The 6,023-nt window shown below is 56.7% G+C and overlaps 1 long non-coding RNA gene across 1 annotated transcript; it reads left to right on the top strand.

Annotated features, from left to right (window-relative positions):
- The first annotated feature begins 963 nt into the window (after window positions 1-963).
- Window positions 964-5,223, top strand: LOC108178587 (uncharacterized). Its single transcript, XR_001795346.4, has 2 exons — window positions 964-1,101; window positions 5,033-5,223. It is a non-coding gene; the product is annotated as an uncharacterized LOC108178587 (long non-coding RNA).
- The last annotated feature ends 800 nt before the right edge of the window (window positions 5,224-6,023 follow it).

Here is a 6,023-nt window from a genome sequence, read left to right as displayed (position 1 = left end):
ATTTGAGAGAGAGAGACAGAGAAGGGGACCAGGGATGGATTTGCGCCTGGATTCTGGGTAACCTGATCCTTTGTTTGCAGGAGTGGAAGAGACAGAGTAGTGCCAGGTGTTTATCCGCTGTCCTTTGGCTTGGCTCTGTGGCTTTGGGCACCTTTGCTACCACAGTTCCCAGAATCCTATGCAGTTGGCCTTCTACCTGGTGCTCTGGGTAGGAGGCCCTGGCAGAAGATCCAAAGGCGGGACAAGGTCCTTCCTTCTCCCTGTTTGGCGCTGTCCCTACTAGTGCAACCCTTGGCCCCAGCCCTGCTGCACCTGCTGCACCTGCTCAGTGTCTGAGCTCCTGCTCCAGGGCCCCCACTCGCAGCCTCTGGGTTCCCTAAGCCCAGCTTCTCCCCTCTCATTCCCCAGCCCCAGAGGCCACAGCTGCTCTCCAGGGTTATTTTCTCCAGGTTCCCCTCAGGGGCTCCCTTTAGTCTCCTTCTGCCTGCAGGCCCAAGTCCTTCCATTAAATTCCCTCTGTCGAAATCCTGGGATGATTTCTGTTTTCCTGATGGGCTCCCACTGGGACAGTAAGAACCCAAGCTGCCCTCCAGGGAGCTGCCACGGCATACACGAGACCAAGCAGGGCAAAGGGGAGCACAGCGGCTTTGGGCCAGGTTGGTCCCAAGACAAAATTCCCAGCTGGCATTTGCTCCCCGAGCGACTTGGGGCTAGCTCCCTGGTTTCTCCGGGCCTCCATACCCTCACCTGAAAATAGGGTTGATTACACAACTCTGATTCATCAGTCTCCTCGGGCACAGACTAAAAAAAAGTTAGATGCAGATTAGGCAAAAGGGTGAACTCATGCTGGACTATTTCCAGGGGAATAGCTACCAAGCACAGAGGGCAGGAAGGCAAGGGCATAGCTTGCCTCACACGGCTGGGATCAGAGACGCCAGCACAGCCAAGGTCTCTCTGCCCCCCCCCCAATCTGCATCTCTCAGGGTGCGGCCACGTTCTCACCCGAGGTCACCGTCTCCATGTGGGGGGAAGACAACGCTCTCTAGAAGCTTCCAGACTCTCGCCCTTACAGCTTTGCCCAGAGAAGAAAAGGTTTCCCTGGTGAGTCCCAGCTCCGCAGTTTCTGGGGTGGTGGTGGGGGGTGGGTTAATGGCCCAAGGTGGGTCACGTGCCCAGCCCTGCACATGTCACTGCAGTCTGGGAGCAGGGTCATGTATGGGGTGACAGCTGTCTCAGCTACAACACATCTGAGTCACACAAAAACACGGGCTGTTCCAGTTCAAAGGAGCAGCCCGCGGCTCAGAGGAGGGACTGGTCCACAGTCCTGCGTTTCTCATCGAAGCGGCGATACTGAGAACTGTGTCGTTCAGACCCACAGCTGGGGGCAGGCACTGGGCGTGGTGATGAGCGCTGCTTGGCAGGCCTGCGTCAAGTCCTGACCCCTCCACTTCCCATCCAGTTCCTGCTAACACACATCCTGGGAGGCAGCAGACGATGCCTCAAGAACTTGGGACCCTGCCACCGATGCAGGCGATCCAGATGGAGTCCCCAGCTCCTGGCTGCAGCCTGACCCAGCCCTGCCTAATGCAGGCGTTTTGGTAGTGAACCAGCAGAGAGAAGTTCTCTTTCTCTGGACCTTTCAAATGAAACGGCAACAAATCAATGAGAGGTAGACATCCCTAGAAGTTATGCAGGCTTCACCAAAAGCAGCTGGATGTGAGTGAGTGTAGGTCAGAAGGCAGGGGGTTCCTCACTGGTACTGGGGAAACTTGCTCTGCACAGAATCCTCCTGCAGGACCCCCACCGTCAGAGAGCTGTGTCATCACAGGCGTGGACGGCAAGCCCCGTGGATAGCAAGCACAGTGGGGGCAAGAGGTGTGGAATCACCACACAGACACCAGGAGTCGGGTGAAAGTAGGCCAGAAGCCAGCAGCCCGCAGACTCGTTTATTTCAGTTGGTGCAGCAGCTTATATAGCTGAGGCAGCCAATCCAGTCAAGGGGTGGTTTATGCCCTAACCAATCACAGCCTGTTGCCAGGCAGGCTCCGTTGCCAGGTGGTTTCCGAAGCCATTCCTGAGTAACTGACGCTCGCTTGCCAGCGGCCACCTTGGCATGGCCTTCTCATTCCACCACAGCCAGTGTCTGGGGGCAGACCTCTCGCTGCTCAGGCGGAATCTCTAGAGCAGCCAGCAAGGGAGTTTGGTTCTCCGGCTAGGCAGGGTGGACGGCCTTAGCACGAAGCTACAGAAGGCGGGCCTCTACTTCCGCTAGGGTTTAAGGGCTGAAAATCTCTGAGGAGGGAGTGATGTGGGCTCTGCAGGCAGTCAGAGGAGGACGAGGAGCTAAGGACCACCAGCCCCCAAGTCACACTCCGGCCCAAAGCCCATCGCCTTCCGCGTCACACTCAAACATGGCTGAAGGCTCGGCACCCCCGCGCCCTGCCATGCTGCTAAGCCCCACTTTCCATCAGGGACCGCACGCTGAGACAGCATCCTGCGGCCCCACTCCAATCCCTCCCTGGGGTCTTCTGTCAGGCCCTGCCCCGAGCGCCACCCCTGCCCTGGGTGGGGGCAACTCTCTCTCTCGAGTTCGCCCAGCTCATGGCTGAGTGTGTGCTACCCCTTCGCCTTTCAGTAAATCCTGCTTTCCTGCTCACAGGAGCAGGCAGGTAACCACGGGAGAGACAAGCCTCCTGTCTCAGTGTTGCCTTGGCAACGAGGAGAGAAGGAAGGTTCAGAGACATTGCGGAGCCAGCCCCAGGCTGCACAGCGCGGGGCATGGCCGGCGCTCAGTGCCTTGTGCAGGCTCCCTGCCCGACCTGTCACTGCCGCTGCTCGCCCAGGCCCTCGGGAGACCTCTTACCAGTGGATGTGCTCGGGGTCATGAGTTCCCTGGCTGTTTCCTAGGGGCCCAGATGCCTGCATGGCCCGAGGCCCCTCTGCAGGCCGTGGCCTTGGGGAAAATGTAGGGAAAGAGCGCACAGTAACTGAAAACGGCGGAAGGAGGGCAGATGGGGCTCCTGCGGCTGTGGCCTGCACCAGCCTCACCACCACATCTACAGCTTCCTGAACACGCCACTCACTTTGCCTCCCTGTCTGTGCCCGAACTGCTTTCTTTCTTTCTCTTTCTTTCTTTCTTTTCTTTTTCTTTTTCTTTTTCTTTTTCTTTTTCTTTTTTTTTTTTGACAGGCAGAGTGGACAGAGAGAGAGATACAGAGAGAAAGATCTTCCTTTGCCGTTGGTTCACCCTCCAATGGCCGCCACGGCGGGCGCACCGCGCTGATCCGATGGCAGGAGCCAGGTGCTTCTCCTGGTCTCCCATGGGGTGCAGGGCCCAAGCACTTGGGCCATCCTCCACGGCACTCCCTGGCCACAGCAGAGAGCTGGCCTGGAAGAGGGGCAACCGGGACAGAATCCGGTGCCCTGACCGGGACTAGAACCCGGTGTGCCGGCGCCGCAAGGTGGAGGATTAGCCTAGTGAGCTGCGGCGCCGGCCCCGAACTACTTTCTTTACCTAAAACCCTACTCCCACCCAAACCCTGTCTTGTAAACTCCTACACTTCCCTCAAAACCACCCAGTCACCTCCTCCATGAAGTCCTCCTGCTTCTCAGCAGTGGGCCCTCAGGCCCACAGCCCAGGGTCAACTGCTTCCTTTAGTTGGTGCAGCAAATGCACCTAAGGCTTCCTCCAAGGCAGCTGTGATTCTCATCCCCACCTACAGATGTGCAGCATCAGAGCGGCAGCTGGAGTCCCGGCTGCCCCACTTCCGGGCCAGCTCCCTGCTAGTGCACCTGGAAGGCAGCGGAGGATGGCCCAAGTGCACCCGTGTGGGGGACCTAGAAGAAGCTCCCGGCTCCTGGCGTGGGCCTGGCCTGACCCTGGCTGTTGAGGCCATTTGGAGAGTGAACCAGTGAATGGAAGATCTCTCTCCCTCTCTCTAACGCCACCTTTCAAATAAGTAAAGAAAAATTTTAAAAAGATAATTTATTTGAGAGCCACAGCTACAAACACAGAGAGGGAAAGACAGAGCAGGGAGCTAGATCAGATATGGAGCAACCGGGACTTAAACCAGCACCATATGAGATGCCCGTGGCACAGGCAGAGACTTAACCTACTATGCCACAGCACCAGACCCTATAAATAAATTTTTAAAAAGAAAAAAAAGAGGCTGGTGCTGTGGCATATTGGGTAAAGCCGCTGCCTACAGTGCCAGCATCACATATGGGAACCAGTTTGAGTCCTGGTGGCTCCATTTCCAATCCAGCTCCCTGCTAATGTGCCTGGGAAAGCAGTGGAGGATGGTCCAAGTACTGGGGTCCCTGCACCCAGGTGGGAGAGCTGGATGGAGTTCTTGGCCCAGCCCTGGTTGGTTGCTAGCCATTTAGAAAGTGAAGCGCTAAGTAGAAGCTTGCTCTCTCTCTCTCCCTTGCTCTCTCACTTTCTCTCTCTCCCTCTGTCAGTCTGCCTTTCAAATAAATATATCTTTTTTTTTTAAAGGACTCCATTACCAAGTTAGATATGTGAAGGCTGAGTGCTGGTTCCCTCATAGCTGTGTGTGCCTTAACAATTCACTCAACCTCTCTGTTCCCTCTGCCTAATGGCAGTACCAGCAATGCCTGTGGTATCACCACCTTCTGAGGATTCAGCAAGCACCTTTGTGAAATCAGTTAGGGATCATGTGAAAATGTCTGTTCTCACTCATGTTTGGAATCTGACATTCAAATGGCCTTGCAGGTGCAGAGGGTGCCATGGGTCTGGGAACTGTGAGTGATGAGGACAGAGGCAGACACTTGGCTTTGCAACCCGACCCCCCACAAGAGGACAGGGACAAGGCCAGGAGAGTCCCTTGGCAGAGCGCGCTGTGCACGCCATGCTCTGGGCTCAGCCCCTCCATACCACCTCCCTGAGCCAGGAGGTCCCTGTCTTTGCAGAACTTGCCCAGGAATGACTACATTGCCTAAGCCACACTGTACGCATTTCCACCAACTCAGTGCCTTAAAACAACACGAATTTATGCTCACTGTTCTGTAGGTCAAGAGCCTGAAGTGAACCTGAAGGGGCTCAGACCGGGTGTGCCCAGGGCTCGTGCCTTCGGGAGGCCCTGTGTGAAGATCCCCTCCGTGACTTCCAGCTTCCCGAGGCTCACGTCCACATCCTTCCTGTCCCCTTGCCCCCTCTGCTTCCCCAAGACCCCCTGTGAGTAAACCAAGACGCCTGACTAATCTTCCCATGTCAAGACCCTTAAATGCATCTCGCCTGTAAAGTCCACTTCCCTGTGTAAGGTACTAACACAGTTGCAGGTTCTGGAAATTCGGAGGCAGACGTGTTTGAGGGCCATTATTCTGCCAAGCACGACAGCTACCCAGGGCTTTCACCAGAACCGCTCCAATCCAACCACGCACCCTACACAGCCTCCCAGTCCACGCTCTGAGCTGCAGAGGTGTCCGGGTGCGTGACTCCTGCACAGCACCTCCCCGCTCCCTGCTTCAGTCTCCCGAGCCGCAGAGGCTCAAGGAGCACAGCCAAGGTCATGCTGTTCCCTCGAGCCCCCAAGCACAGGCTCGCCACCAAGCCACTGCCCCCGGCAGGCCAGGCCAGAGGTGGCCTTTCAGACAGCCAGTCAGAAGGGAGAAGCCAGGCAGGCCATTGGAGGGCGCGTTGGCCAAGGAGGCCAAGGGGATCATCACTAAAGAGGAAAAGGAAGCTGAAAAAAAAAAAAAAAAACAGTGATACTTTCCCCTGCAACAGTTATTCCTTCTCCCCCAGGAACCCTGACACACGCAAACCAGCTCAGCTGCCTTGCCCGGGGGTCACATGTTCCAAGCCTATTAATGGCTCATGGAGGCAAGCTGAGTGACAGGGACCCATTCCTGCAGCGCATCTGGGTCAGAGGGTGGGCCATGGGGCATGTGGAGCCAGCCCCTGGCCTGCCCACCATCTCGATCAATGCCAAGGCTGCACTTGGGGCATGCAGGGGGGCCCAGCCATCCTGACTTTCCTGGGGAAACAGGGCCAGGTTGGT

Source organism: Oryctolagus cuniculus, chromosome 17, assembly GCF_051225735.1.
Source record: "Oryctolagus cuniculus isolate XC-2025 breed Fujian yellow rabbit chromosome 17, ASM5122573v1, whole genome shotgun sequence".
NCBI classification, from domain to species: domain Eukaryota; kingdom Metazoa; phylum Chordata; class Mammalia; order Lagomorpha; family Leporidae; genus Oryctolagus; species Oryctolagus cuniculus.
The sequence above is the reverse complement of the archived record's forward strand: the minus strand, read 5'-3'. Positions and strand labels throughout refer to the sequence as shown.